Source organism: Panthera tigris, chromosome E3 (genome assembly GCF_018350195.1).
Source record: "Panthera tigris isolate Pti1 chromosome E3, P.tigris_Pti1_mat1.1, whole genome shotgun sequence".
Classification (NCBI taxonomy): Eukaryota; Metazoa; Chordata; class Mammalia; order Carnivora; family Felidae; genus Panthera; species Panthera tigris.
The window spans coordinates 26,514,905-26,530,821 of record NC_056675.1 but is presented as its reverse complement, the minus strand read 5'-3'; the positions used below and the strand labels follow the sequence as shown (position 1 = coordinate 26,530,821).

The 15,917-nt window shown below is 46.1% G+C and overlaps 1 long non-coding RNA gene across 4 annotated transcripts; it reads right to left on the bottom strand.

The window, feature by feature from the left end:
* Positions 1–1,760: 1,760 nt before the first annotated feature.
* Positions 1,761–8,043, bottom strand: LOC122234576. Of its 4 annotated transcripts, none has more exons than XR_006212409.1 (4): positions 7,975–8,043; positions 4,650–4,720; positions 2,516–2,709; positions 1,761–2,036 (listed from the first exon to the last, which is right to left on the bottom strand). It is a non-coding gene; the product is annotated as an uncharacterized LOC122234576 (long non-coding RNA). The 4 variants fall into 4 exon arrangements; XR_006212410.1 differs by lacking the exon at positions 7,975–8,043 and adding an exon at positions 7,047–7,758; XR_006212411.1 differs by lacking the exon at positions 7,975–8,043 and adding an exon at positions 7,443–7,758.
* Positions 8,044–15,917: the final 7,874 nt, after the last annotated feature.

Genomic DNA, 15,917 nt, shown 5'->3' with positions numbered 1-15,917 from the left:
CCGGACTGAGGAAGTGTCCTGGGACACAGGATTTTCAGTGCTGAAACTTAGAAAGCCCTGGGCAGACTGAGACATGTTGGTCACCTTGGCCAAAGCCAGGCCCCACAGTCAGCAAGACCCAGTGGCTCCAGGTGCCAGGTCAGTAACTACATGTGTGAAGTAGCTGGTGGAAGGTGATAGAGGATGGTATCTGAGAGCGGACAAAGAGAGCGTGTCCTGCTAGAACCTTTACATTTCAGTGAAATCAACGTACCAAACAGGGCCTACCGGCGAGCCAGACCCATTTGTTTTAAACCCAACAGATGAACTTCACCTTCTACTCTAGAACCACCAGGAGAATCTTCCACCTACAGTGGGGTCTTGGTGGACCAATGGTTTTCAAGCCCCTGGTGGGGTCACCTGGGTAACTTCCAAAAAAAAAAAAAAAACCATGATGCTCAGCTCCAGCCCAGACCAATTGAATCACAGTCCCTACGGGTGGGACCCAAGCATCAATATTTTTAAAAAATCCCCCTCCCCAGGTCACTATAATGTCTGGCTAGGGCTGAAGATGGCTGGGATAAATGATGACCAAATGAAGGAGGAAAAATGGGCTTCTCTACATCTTCAGTGTCTCTCTGATGTCCTTGATGTCTGACTCATAAGGTTTGGGGAGCATTTCTTTTTTTTTTTTTTTTTTTAATTTTTTTTTAACGTTTATTTTTGAGACAGAGAGAGACAGAGTATGAACAGGGGAGGGTCAGAGAGAGAGGGAGACACAGAATCTGAAACAGGCTCCAGGCTCTGAGCTGTCGGCACAGAGCCTGACACGGGGCTCGAACCCACGGACCATGAGATCATGACCTGAGCCGAAGTCGGACGCTTAACCGACCAAGCCACCCAGGCGCCCCGGGGAGCATTTCTGTTCTACCTGCTTTCTACCGTCACAAGCAAAAATGAATGCTGAAGCAACCAAGATGTCCTTCAGTAGGTGAATGGATAAATGAACTATGGTTACATCCAGATGAGAGAATATTATTCAGCGCTAAAAAGAAATGCACTCTCAAGCCATGCAAAAACATGGAGGAATCTTAAATGCATATTACTAAGTGAAAGAAGCCAGTCTGAAAAGGACTGTATGATTCCAACTATATGACCTTTTGGAAAAGCCAAAACTATGGAGACATTGAAAAGATCAGTGGTTGGGTTACCTGGGTGGCTCAGTCAGTTAAGTGTCCAACTCTTGATTTCAGCTCAGGTCATGATCTCACAGATTGCGTATGGCTGTGCACTGACAGTGTGGAGCCTGCTTGGGATTCTCTCTCTCCCTCTCTGCCCCTCCCCCACTCATTCTCTCTTTAAAAAAATTAATAAGCATTAAAAAAAAATCAGTAGTTACCAGATGTTATGGAAAAAGAAGGGATGAATAGACTAGACACAGAGGGTTTTCAGGGCACTGAAAATACTCTGTATGATACTCTAATGGTGGATATATGTCATTGTACATTCGTCCAAATTCATAGAATGCACAACCCAAGAATGAACCCTGAGGTTAAAACCATGAACTTTGGGTAATAACGATGCATTAATATAGGTTTGTCAATTATAACAAATGTACCACTCTGGTGGGGAATGTGGATATGGGGAAGGCTATCCACATGTGGGGACAGGGGGTATAAATGGAATCTCTGTGCCTTTCGGTCAATTTTGTTGTGAACCTAAAACTGCTTCTAAAAGAATAAACTCTCTTAAAAACAATCCGTACAGAACAAGGACTTCCAATTCATTCATTCATCAAGCACCGCTGAGCCCCAGCACCTAGCCCAGCTGTCAGTGATCACCACCAGCCTAGTGGCTTCTGTTGTGTGACACTGGGCAACGCACTTAACTTCCCTGTCCCTCACGTCTAACATCAACAAAGATGTGTAGGTCTCTAGCCCCATGGCCATTCCGAGTAAGGCTAGGGATCCAGGGTCCCGAGCCTCTGGGCCTCTTCATGTGGAGAGAGACTTTGCACAACGGAAGGAAGACAGGAGGGTTTTCTGGCATCGGAACACCTTGTTCAAAAGAGAGGAGGAAAAGGTCTCTGAGTCATTGGAGGAAATTACCATGTTCAGTGGAAAGGGATCAAACAATGTGTGTATATGTGTGCCCACGCATGTGGATACGTGTGATTCTACACATGGAAGTGGAGGGGGTGTGTGTGAGGGTGTGTATGTCTGGAGTATGTGCATGTGTGTACATGTGTATATGTGAGTGCTTATGTGCAAATATGTATGCACGTATATGTGAACGTGCATGAGGACTTGGTGTCAATATGAGGATGTAAACATGTGACTGTCACTGTATGCCTGTATGTGAATTGTGGACGTGTGTGTGATGAATGTATGTATAATGTGTGAATATGTATGCACCCACATATTTGTGTGAATGAGTGTGTATGAGGTTGTGTGTCACTCCCCGGCTGTCGTGGGCAAGTTATTCAACTATTCTGTGCCTCTGTGTCCCTATGTCTAAAGTGAGGATAAGTACTTACTCTGGTGGATTGAAGGTGGCTGCAAATCCTTTGCTAGTCCTGCCACCAGGAGGTGGAGTCACTTCCTCTTGAACCTGGGCTGGACTTGTGATCTGTTCTGACCAATGGAATCCGGACCTTAGGAGATCTGCCGTTCTTCTGCATTTGCAAACATGACACTGCCTCTTGGAACCCAGTGGCTGAGCTGTGAGATGCTAGAACCGAAAAGTAAGGCCATGAGGAGGGAAACCAGCGCGTGTGGGTTGTCAGTGCCAGCTGAGTTCACAGCGCACAGTAGCACCAACTGCCCTTTGCTGTAGAGGACCGTGGTCCTAGCTGACATCACGAGGAGCAGAACTGCCAGCAGAACTCAGTTAACACACAGAAATCATAAGAGACAATAATAGCAGTGGCCGTTTTTAAGCCATTAGGTTTCAGGATGGTTAGCTATGCAGCAGGCATGCCTTGTAAAATTTTTAAGCACTTATAACTGAAGTTGGCAAACTTTTCCTGCAAAGGGCCAGGTAGTAAATATCTCGGGTTTTGCAGGTGATGCAGTCATTCTCACAACTACTCAACTCTGAAGTGTAGTGCAAAAGCAGCCAGAGGTAATGTGTTAATGAATAAGCATGGCTGTGTTCCAATAAAACTTTATTTACACAAACAGGTGGCAGGCTGGATCTGGCCCCCTGGCAGTCAAATGTTTGCCCAGAGCTTGAAAGTTGCCTGGGATCTGGTGAGTGCTTTAAAGTGTTGGCTACGAGGCGCCTGGGTGGCTCAGTCGGCTAAGCGTCTGACTTCGGCTCAGGTCATGATCTCATGGTTCGTGAGTTTGAGCCCTGCCATCAGGCTTTCTGCTGCCAGCGAGGAACCCGCTTTGGATCCTCTGTCCCCTTCTCCCTGCCCCTCCCTCTCTCATGCTCTCTCTCTCTCAAAAATAAAAATAAATAACTATAATGTGTTAGCTATGAGTATATGTGTTAAAGACAGTGTATGTCTATGCACCCACGTGCAAACGGGCATGTCTGCATGTGAAGCATGTGCCAGAATGAGTGTAAATGTGTCTATATGCAGAATCCGTTTAGTCCTTCTGTAAGACAAAGCAACAGGTTCATATCAGCTAACTTTTTTTTTAACTTTTTGGTAATGTTTTATTTATTTTTGAGAGAGAGTGAGAGCATGAGCAGGGGAGGGGCAGAGACAGAGGGAGACACAGAATCCGAAGCAGGCTCCAGGCTCTGAGCTGTCAGCACAGAGCCTAGCTCAGGCCTTGAACCCACAAACAGTGAGATTATGACCTGAGCCGAAGTCAGATGCTTAACCGACTGAGCCACCCAGGCACCCCTCAGCTAACATTTCAACGCAGCTACCTCAGGCCTTCCTGCTTCTATTCTGGGGAGAAAGGGAAGCATGGTACAAAGCCAAGGGAAGAAAGAGCTGGTATGTCCCTATCGTTTTCATCTGGGTTAAGTTTGGAGGGAAGCCATCATCTGTCAGTGGCTGGGCTACTGTAGGGCAGGCAGCCCACGCCTTCCCGTCCGCTGAAAGGAGAAGTCAGTCCTCTGGGGAGAGGGGGAGGGGATGCTGTAAAAATGAAAAAGGAACACTGGAACTTTTAAGGAGGAGCTTGGGAACTGGAGAGAAAGCTATCCCCCCCCCACCCCACCCCCCTACAGTGGGTGGCTTTTCCAGGCAACTTGTCAACATCTGCTTGCTGGTTTCATTCTGATCTCCCACTGTGGGCCTCACGAGGGGTGACTTCCTGCATGACTAACCTCCCTGGCTCGGTTTGCAAGGGCCAGAAATGAGTGTTAGCGTTGTAGCCAGATGTGGATTCAAATCCCTGTTTGCACTTACTTACACAGGGCATGTGGCCTCCTTTTGCTGAGCCTCAGTTTCCTCACCTGTAACATGGGGATGATATTACTACTACCTCCCAGGACTGTTGCAACGGTCAAGTGAGGGTGGTGTGTGTCTAGCATTTTGGCAGAGAGCTTTGCACATAGCAGGTGCTCTGCAGGGTGACGTCCAGAGGCAGACCCTCATGGTTAGCGTGCCCGCCGGGCTTCAGAATTTCGGGGAAGCCTTCTCTAACCCCCTGGGCTGCCATAAAGTCCCTCCTGATTTAGAAACCTCTTTCCTTCAAAGCACTCACCTCTGCTAGTTATTCTGCGCTCATCGGCATGCTTATTTGTCGAGCAGCAATCTCCTCTGACGGACTGAAAGCTGTAGGCAAAGAAGAGATGGAGTCCGTTTTGCTAACCACGCAATCCCCAGTGCCAATAAGGGCCCTGGCACGTGGTTGGCACTCAATGATTATTTACTGCACGTGTGAATGCCGATGGAGCATTTCGTGACTGGGGAGTCCTTGGGGTCCGAGGAGAGAGCATCTTCTCTCCATCTACTTCAAACACATCAAGATAAGAGGCTTGCAGTGGGGTCTTCCAAAATGGGGTGATGATAGGAGCCCTCTTCAGCGTCCTGTTGTATTGATAGGTTAAGCTGGGCTTTTCTGCAGTCACAAAAAATCCCAGTGTTTCATTTCAGAAGGCTAACACCACAGAGGTTTGTTTTTCACTCATACAAAGGCCACGATGAATCAGGTGACCGTCAAGGGCAGCTGTGCTCTTTGTGGTGACTCAGTTCCATCTTGTGATGGCTTTCACACGTGACCTTTAGGGCTTCTGCAGAATCATGTACAAGTCCCTTGTGCTCCCTGCCCATTGCTCAGAACCAGTCGGCTGGCCCTGGCAAATGGCAGCAGGGTGGGAAATACAGGGTTACTCAAGGATATTCAGTGAGCAGGAATGTCTCTGCCGCGAACGTGGGAAGGGCTCAGACGTCTCAGCTGGTCTCCTGGGTCTGGGTTTAATGATAGGACAGCCAAATGCATTTCGAATACTTGGAAAATGGAGATCCCTACTAATTAGACTGCTTTTGAAAACCAGGTATTTATCAGAGGAAAAATAATCAATCATCGCAAAGCCTTTACTTAAGGTACGAGGAGCAGTGTTTCCAGTCTGCAGTTTCTTGCCATGCAAGACCCTGAGGGCCCCCCATCTCCAGATGCCACACCATTTTCCTCCACGGTTGAAATATGTCTTAGTAGTTTTGATAAGGATCGACAGTCGCCCATCAGAGGCTTAGCTCCTAATTCGAGGGGACCAGTGATTAAATAAACCGTGAAGATAAAAATCTTTTGCCGAGATAAGGTCATTACAACCTTTTAGTTTGAGTCTGGTACACAGTAGGACTCCTAGTTTCCACCACCACCCCCCTACGACATCGGGCTTCACTGGAAGGCGCCTTGATGGACTTTACTTTTTTTTTTTTTTAAGTGGTAGCTCAAAGTCACTGCATCTAAGATGGTAATGGGGGGAAGGGGAGGAGAGAGACTGAGACAAAGTGTGGGCAAAACCATTGAATATTCATGAAAAGAGCCAGCAGTTTGTAAAGACAGGCTGTATATGATGTGTGTTCTCACCAGGCTAGAAGACAAAAGAAGAAGGGCAGTGTGCCTCTGAATAGAGACGCTGGGTTTTTTTTTTGTTTGTTTGTTTGTTTGTTTTCTGCTGAGAAGTTTCAGGATGACTCTGATGCCTTTTATAAATTAATTTTTAAAAAAAAAATTTTTTTAACGTTTATTTATTTTTCAGACAGAGACACAGCATGAATGGGGGAGGGGCAGAGAGAGAGGGAAACACAGAAACTGAAGCAGGCTCCAGGCTCTGAGCCATCAGCCCAGAGCCCGACGCGGGGCTCGAACCCGCGGACCGCGAGATCGTGACCTGAGCCGAAGTCGGACGCTTAACCGACTGAGCCACCCAGGCGCCCCTAAATTAAATTTTTTTTTTAACTGTTTCTATCTCCCTGGGGTTGGAGAAAAGGGGGAGTGCCAAAGGAATTAAATCCTATGCCTGCTTGATATTATTTTGCCCCGTATCTCCCAGCTGAAGAATTCTATCCTGGGCTTCTATTTCTGTCCCGCCACCACCACTACGGCCAACCACCTCTTTTCGCTGTCTCTACCGCAAAGCAAACCTCACACATACCAGCTGGAGGTTCCAGGTTCTCGGACCTAAGGGCCATCTCACTAAAGGAAGTGGTTCACCACCCTGGCGGCCTTCTAGAATCATCAAGGGAGCGGCAAAAAGTACCCACACCTGGGCCGCACTCCCCGCGCTTCTGACCTCATCCGGCCAGGGTGGAGTCCCGAGCGTGGATAATTTCACAAAGCCCCTCATAGGTTGTTAGAGAGCCGGGACTGAGAACTACGAGCTTTCACTAAGCTTTCTGCCTCGGACTCAAGCCACGAAAATGAAATTTCGTTTGAGAAATGAAACAGAGAAAGCTTGTAAGAAAATGACATAGTTCAGAGGAAAGAGACACGGGGGTGCTGGATCCTCTCTCTGGGCGTCCTCCCTCCTGGGAACACGTATAACAAGTACTCACAGCTGCAGCTCACTCACAGGCCTGAAGAAAAAGGTTGGCGGTGGGGGGAGGTGCCGGGCAGAGAGCCAGATGGTGACCATCCCCTAAGAAATGGATTTACCTTCTTCCTGTTCCACAGATGCTGGGGCGCTGCTCCTGAGACAGCAGCTAACACTTGGAGGACACTTCTCAAGTTCGCATGCATCGCTCTTTGATGCTCCCAACCAACCTCTAAAAGGCAGGATTCTCCTCCTTCATCGCCGCCCCCCGCCCTCCCGGCGATTTTGCAAACGAGGAAATTAATGTCCAGATAAGTTAACTGACTTGCCCAAGAGATTACAGCCACTGAATGGTGGAGCTGGGACTTTAGTTCTAACATTTACTGCGCATTTACTATATGCAAAGACTTAGACAAGTATAAATGATATAACTATGAAATTATATATTCCCTGATTACATCTTTGACACCACCTTCGGCTATTTGTTCTTAGCATTTCTGTGGCAGAATCTTATTTACCCACTAATATCCATTCTTCCATTATATTTGGCTTGGGCAGCTGTATGCCATGGGGCAGGCTTTCTCCTCCAGCTTTCCTCACAGCTAGGCGTGGTCACGTGACACCATCCTGACCAATGAGATGTAAGAAGACGGCTACTGGGTTCCCTAATGCTGGCCAATGAGATGTAAGATGACGTATACTACGTTCCCTAATCCATTCTCTCTTCTCCTTGCCTTAAACAATGCCTGGAACTGTAGTAGCAACTGTGGGATCTGGAGATGACAAGTATGATGATAAAAATGAAAATACCCAGGGGCACCTGGGTGACTCAGTTGTTCAAGCGTCAGACTTCGCTCAGGTCATGACCTCATGGTTTGTGAGTTCCAGTCCCTGCTACGGGCTCTGTGCGGACAGTTCAGAACCTGGAGTCTGCTTCAGATTCTGTCTCGCTGTCTCTATGCCTCAAAAATAAATTTAAAGAATTAAAAAAAATTTTTTTAAATAAATAAATACACATTTTAAAAAATGTTGGGGGGGCAGTGAAAATACCCAGAATGACAGAGCAGAAAGATGCCTGGGTCCGTGATTCATCCCTGAACTGCTGGCTGTGCACCTCCAGGCTCTGGCTGTTGAGGAAAAACAAGCCTCTGTTTAAGTCACCGTAGGTTAGGTTTTTATAAATTGTGACCTAATCTATGTCTAAGTGACACAGTCTCCTGCATGCCCTTCATCACTATGGTGGGTCTTTTCCTTTACAGTTGAGCACCCCACCCACCAGCTCAACAGCAGGCAGCATCTGACTGCAGCTGAAGCTTAGCCACTTGGGGCACATTGAATCAGTGTCCTAATTGTATTACCTTTGAGACCTGTGGCATTTTTGTCACCCGAATCAGCACTTTCGTTTTCCCAGATTCCATTTGTTTTTACAAGATAAGGGCGAATGTAGGAACACAGTCAAACAACTGTGTAAACAATCTGCACAAAGATGGCTACACTGGCCCAACTCATCCACTGAAGGGGAGGCCAACACCCTCCTGCCACAGCTGATGAGGGAAACCCGGATTACTGTGGGCAAGGTGCTTTGGGGCGTCAGTCAAGCACGTGTATCAAAGTCAGGCTGTTTGAAAGTCAAACGTACAAAAGTTAAGGACTGCCTGTACACACTCCAGTGGCAGCCCAGTATGCCAGATTGTGTTTTTTTTTTTTTTAATTTTTTAACTTTATTTATTTTGACAGGGGCAGAGACAGTGCAAGTGGGGGAGGGGCAAAGAGAGGAGAGACAGAGAATCCCAAACAGGCTCCACATCGTCAGCATGGAGCCTGTTGCAGGGCTTGAACCCATGAAACCATGAGATCATGACCTGAGCGGAAGCCAAGAGTCAGATGCTCAACCAACTGAGCCATCCAGGCATCCCTGCCAGATTGTTTTTTTAAGATTCCAAATCAATTCTCTATTGCTGAGCTACAAATGACCACTAACTCAGTGGCTTAAAACAATACCTATTATTCCTGAGAGGCTATGAGCCAGCTGAATGCTTCTACTGATCTGGGCCAATCTGTGACTGGTCTTGGCTAGGCTCGCTCAAGTGCTTGGGTCAGTTCGTGGTCACATCAGTCTGGGACGGCCTCATTCACGAGTCTCACAGGAAGCTCGCTGTCAGCTTCAGGGACAGGGTTGATTGGGCCACAGAGTCCCTCATCCTCCAGCAGGCTATTCACACAGTGGCTGCAGGTTTCCAAGAGAACAATCAGAGGCAGACGAGGCCTCTTGAGTCTCAGGCCAGGAACTAGCACAGCATCCCTTCTGCCACATGCTATTGACTAAAGAGAGTCCCAAAGTCCTTCCAGTTTCAGGGGTAGGTAAAAAGGCTCGCCTTCTTGATGAGACAGGCTGTGGAGGCATTGGCACAGGAAGAGAAAGAGGACAGGGGCCATTTTTGTCATCAGTCCACTGTCGTACCCAGAGTGAGGGCTTTCCATCGAGTGGATGGCCATGGACGTCAAGGAAAGAGATAAACCAAATCACAGTAGATAGAGAGATGGTTGCATGGACAAAAGGGAAACATGCCCTGTAGTGGAGAAAGAATGAGCAGCAAAGGAAACAGAGGAAGAGGATGGAGACACAGATTAAATCAAAATTCCATTCCAATAATTACTTCTATGCTCACTGCCCCTTCCCAGGTGCTTATTATGTTAAACACCATCTCACTGAATCCTCAATCACTCCTGTGAGGGAGGTTCCATTATTAATCCCATTTTATAGATGAGGGAATCAAGGTTCAGAGAGGATTAGGTAATTTGCAGAAAGACACACAGGATGAGTAATGCAGGACACAAGACTTGAAGACACATCTCTTGGTGTCAAAGCACTGGCCCTAATCAGGACATTGTTCTATCTTTAGGCCAACTTGTTTCTCTGTCCCCACCTCAGGCCCCCTGCCCAGGCCTGGACTGTTGCAGGATCTGAAGACTTCCAGCCTGATTACTTCCAACCGATTTTTTTCTGTAAAGGTCCACTGAGTAAGTATTTTCAGGGTTGTGTTGCAATTATTCAGTTCTACCAGTATAGACAGTATATACACCGTCTATAAAACTTCATTGGCAAAAATAAATTAAATGGCCACCCCCTGCTTAATCCATTCTCCACCTTGCAGCCAGAGTGGGCCAGACTCAAATGTGACCCTATCATTCCTTACCTGAAGTGTTTCACCAATATCTCCAGGATCAGTCCAAACCTTTATCGCGGTATGTATGACCTTGTGATCAAAGTGTGGCCCCTGGGCCAGCGGCATCACCATCATGTGGGAGCTTGTTGGGAAAGCAAGTCTCAGGTCCCACCCTGGACTTGCCGAGTTAGAATCTGCATTTAACCAGTCTCCCTGGTGATTTGCACACTCCGGTTTGGGAAGCCCTGTCTTCAGGACCCCCGTCTCCTGGCGCCTGCCTGTCTCCCCCCGCCCCCATCCTTTGCTACTGGAGCCTCTTCCCTCCCACCCCCACTTTCCAGCCACTCATCTCTGTTCTTGATACATTCCTCTGCTACCCAATTGCCTCCACTTAGCGAATTCCTGCCTACCTCTAGATCTCACATTAGACTCCACTTCTTCCGAGCAGCTCTCCCGAACCTCCTGAACTGCACAAGGTGCCCCTCTTCTGTGTTTCCATAGCCCTTCCTCATCGCCAACCACCACACTGCATGGAAACGACTGAATTGCCAACCTCTCACAATTAGTGTGCGAGTTCCTGAGAGGGAGACCCCGTCTGCCTCGGTCATTTCTACACGTGTCCTCAACACTGGGGACAGTAAAGACTCAATAACTACTTGTTGAAAACTGAATGAAACACACCCACCGCCTCTGCCCTGGGCAAGTATCCTACACAACTACTGTTTAATCAGCCTGTGGCTGCAGGTTTCTCTAAGCTTTCGCTTGGCTCCAAGGCTTTGTGGAGTCGTACATCGTCCCCAAGATTCCATCTTTCACTAAGCCCGGTGGTTTTTCATTATTAGCAAACGTTTACTACTTGGAGAGGGCCCAGGGGCCTAAGAGATTTCTGAGCAAAATTCTTGAGCGATAAATTAGCTACAGGCCAAGACTTGAACTGTGTTAGGGAGTGTGTGGGGGAGCCAGGCAGAAGGTTCTAGGCGAGGAAGAAGACTTGAAGGCAGGACCCCAGGCTGCACACCTTCAGAGCTATGAACTAACATCTTTTCCCACCTGCGTATGGGGCCAGTTCTAGATGAACAATTGTTCTAGCTTTGCTGAGTGGGAAAAGACTCCCAGACACCCAGAGGTGGAAGTCAAGTGAGCTTTGTGTAAGGAATCATAAGCCAGTACATCCATGGGATGCCCTCCCCAAGGGAAGAGGAGAGCCCTCCCCAAATCAGACACTCAGTCCAGGGTTTTCTACAAGTTCCTTTATTAACAAAGCCAAGTATAAAAGAACAAGGCCCCCCAGATGACCCAAAAGATTAAAAGTGCAAATTTACTCCAACCTGAAATAGAAGACAAATGGCTGGCCTCAACTGCCTGGGCCATGGAAATTTGGTGTGATTGAAAACTCCTTTGAATCACACAACTGTAGCAGCGGAATCATATTTGATTAACTCTTTGGTCTCTGTTACTGGAACAAACCATACACCATGACTGCAGCCAATGGGCTATATCATAATATATAGCTGGGGGTCAGAATACACATTTAAAATAACAATAAAATAAGAGGAATGTTTTAAAGTCAAGTCACTGAATCAAGGCACATTTTTTTTTAAAGCAAAAGGTGCTAAAAATATTCCTGAATATCTTTGATACTTCAAAAACCAGATTATATATATTTTTTTCAGTCTATTCTCTCTGTATAGATGATTGCATATTATCTTCACCCTCTCCCAACTTATACTTGCTAAATTTCCACCAAATCATGTGCTATGTAGGTATAAATGGAAACAAACAGTAGTGTCTAAGTAACAGATGTACGATTAAAAAAAAAAAAAAATTAACGAACACCAAGATGATAACACTGAACATTTTTCCCCCCCTCTCTAGGGTCACTGGAAATGTTAATGAGGTTCATCTTCCCCACTACTGGGGAAGGAAGTCATAGCCTTCCTCCCTGTAGGTAGGGATAAGTTAAGTCTTCACCAAGGTCAAAAGCCACATTTTACAGAAAGAGTGACTTACTCCGTGAGGTTAAAAGAGATACTTTGGAAGCATGTTAGGTTAATTCCTTCCAAATCCTAGGATGTCCGTTTTGGTGGGACATCCCATCCCAAGTCAGAAAGGGGTAGAAACATCTGATCAGAACGGTATTCTTTGGCAGTAGGAGCTTGAAAACCCAGCACTGGATTTCTGTTGTCCACGGCCACCAACCATCCTTGCTAAGGCACGGTATGGGATCCTACTAAAAACTCACTTAAAAATAAGAACAAAATACAAATAAAAAGGAAACAAGTTCTTCTGCAATCCTTCCTGATTACTCATCTGCGAACTCCAACTGAGCCAAGGAGTTTAGCCCCAACTCACCAGGAAGGAAATGCCAAGAACTGGCCCCCAGCGGTTTGATTGGAGGATGTGACTGGGAATGAACAACTCCAGGATCGAGGGTCCTCCTGGGAATTATGAGTTAAGTGTTATCTGTGGCCATGTTAATTTTTTTTTTTTTTTTTTGGTTTGTTTCTACAATAAAGCTTAGCTCTGAGAGATAAAAAGAACTTGAAGTATCACAACCCCAACAATGTATAACAACATTATCTCCATAACAATAAATATAACCTTATACATACTGTGTAAGGCAGGGGCCGCAAACTGGTGGCCCCCAGGCTCCAGCAAATGTTCTGTTCGGCCCACATGGTGTTTGGAAGATTTTAAAATTATTTTGTTTAAAAATGAGAAAGTTCCACTTGAAAGAAAATCCTGATTTCCGGCCTCTCCCTACCCTTTTCCCAGCAGAGCTGAACGTTGGCTGCCCCACTTAAGATGGGCACAGTCCCCACCACCCACCCACCCCTTCCCATATTCATCTCCCTGCCTTACTTCTGCAGGCTGCTGAGTTTGCGACCCCTGGTTTGAAATAGCACATACCTAAAAATGTGTTTCCTACCCAAACCTCTTGCACCCCCATGTGATTTCCACACCATCTGCCCTTCTCCCGTCTCTTCCTTCACTTCTCTCTTAAGGCCTCCTTCCTGAATTCTTCAGATTTCACCCTCCCCTCCATGCTTCCATTCTCTCTTCTTTCAGCTTCCATTTCCTTTTTGCAAAAAACATCTCCTTCTCTCAGCACATGAGCCTTCCGGGACGGCTCCCAAGACTGGTCAGTGGGAGTTACCGAAGGGTGTCTTTGGGCAAAACAGCTGAGTCATCTTCCCTAAGACTTTTTCTTTGGGCACTGGCTGGACAATTCATCTTTTTTCTTTAACATGAGCAATTGTGAGGCTTCTCGAATAAGAATATTTGCATAAATGAATCTCCAGTACCAAGTATACACCAAAAATGTGTATGTACATTTCAGATCAAGGACATGACAGAGCCCTGATAAAATACAGAATTGAGCTTAATTTAAGTGCCTCAGACAACCATCACACCTGGCTAATATGCCATATTATTTCATTTGTACACAGTACATGTTTGGGATCACTAAACATTGATCAAAATTGATCGACATCTCTAACTTTTGGTTACCATGTGCAGAGAACAACTGCTCAGCATGGCACTTAAATAAAACATTAATATTTTAAAAATTCACAAACACAATGCCCCATTAATTAAAAAATAAGAATAAAATTTAAAAATCTTGAGGATGGATGAGGCTTTGGGTAATTAACCTGAAGAAAAAAAATAACAAAAACACTACAAGAACAGAATGTTACCAGATTTACACTTCAAAAGACTAGTATGACTTAAAAAATAAAAATAAAAAAGGGAACCTATTGACTCAGCTAGAAACATCTGAAAAATTCAGTTTTTAAAGCTTTATAATCCCTCCAATAGCCTTGCTGTTCCCCACTTCAGTAGACTTAATGACTACGGGGGGAATTGGGGCTGATATGGAAACATTATAAATATATATATATTTATAAAGATCTACGTACTCTTGGCATCTATTTTAAAAAGTAAGTTTAAGAAACACTGTGCAGTTTATATCTTCGCAGGAAGTTGGTAGACGGATTCCTTTACTAAATGCAGTACCTTATGACCTAACACTGACCTCCAAAGCTGGGAATGACCTTTGTGTCATCAAGAGGAACTGTCCCCAGAACAACCTCAAAGAGAAGGCGCAACATTTGCAACTATTTCTCTTACAGTCCAAAGTGACAAAGGACAGAAGTCGTCTCCTCAGCTCCCACGAGGATACCCTGCCAACCATTTATTCACAATGACTTCCTGCAGTGGCCAAGTAGGTCCCCTCAAGCAAGTTTAAAGAATTCCCTCAAAACAACTCAGAAGTTGAACAATGGCCCCATTTAGATGGCTCCTTCTGTCTTCCAAGTTTTACCTTTAAGAATCTAAGGAAGTACATGTCTTTGTAAAAAAAAAAATAATAATAAATAAAAGTCCCCAAGTCTAGCACTGGGTGGGACTGGTTACATTTTCTATTTGGCAAGCAAGCGGATGGTGGACTTATTGACACCTCAGCCGAGTTGGGGACATTTATGTCCAAAGAGAAACAACAGCAGACTCCTGACAAGGACTCCCCTCACCTCCCCCTCACTTACTCTCCTCGGCTGATCAGTCAGGGAGCCCAGAACCCAGGATACTGAATTCTTTGCGAAAGGCCCTGCAAGACCTACCTGGGCTGAATCAACTACTCCTCAAGTTGGCCTTAGGACCACTTACTTAAAGGCTGCGGGGCGGCGGCGGGGGGGGGGGGGGGGGGGGGGGGGCGATGGGAGAGGAACTTTTAACCATCGCGGAGCACTGACTGAGAGAGCTGACCACATCCTAGGCACTACAGCCCGCATTGCCTCTTCGTCATCTCATGACACTCGGAAAGAAATCACCGGGCAGAGGGTTGTGTTAAAAAGGCTGAAAACAAACCAACCAACCAACATGTTTCTGTCTCTAGCCAGCAGCAAGCTATGGTGAGTCATCTTCATAGACGAAGATCGAACTATATCTTCCTCAAAACCCAACACGTTTCTACGTCCTCACCAGCGTCGTGCTAAACATGGATTCTTTGCTACTCTGCACTGTGCCTGGCTGGCGGTAGGCTCTCCATGAATGGGTGCTGACTGGTACTCACCCCATTGTATGCCTGCAGGGATGTTAAGCAAGCCTGCTTTTTAAGACTGCACATTTCTTAATGACAAATGGAACTAGTCTCCCTTTCAGATGCAACAACTTGGCACTGGCCATTAGCACAAAATGAAAGGTCTGATCAAAATACAGTGCTGTTTGCTCTGGGAGTTTCTCTAACCAACTCTAGACGACCTCTCTCTCAACATATGTGACTTCATTCTTTGCAATCCTGTCAGACACCCGTGATTGCACCATTTAAAAAACACATGAATATTAATTTGAACGGTGGAAACTGTGTTCCTCAGAACATTAGCCCCTAGAATAGAACTTCAATTCCAGTTGTAAAGATTCCGATTTTTAGGAAGACCATCAGGAACCCAGGACCTAGCAAGTAGTTATATCAAAAAAACATTAGCTTCTTTAAATCTGGGGGCCAGAGATCTGTGTCTCAAAAACCGACAGCGGAAACTTTCTCTGCAGCTATTTCTTGCTTCCTTTCCTGGACTTCCCTAAAAGCTGGATCCTTCTACAGAATCATTTCACACAAATCAACATTTGGACCAACTCTTAGCTGCTGGGGTTGGATGTCTTTCTGTGGCTTGCTCCGGACACGCTGGTGGGTGTGAAAAAGATGCCATAACTATACTGGCTTTGGAGCCAGGGGTGACATAATAAGTCACCAGATGTCACCTTCCGAATTTTCTAACACCTGTGGCAGCTCATTTCCTTGCGATAAACTGGCTTCGTTGCCATCCCCAC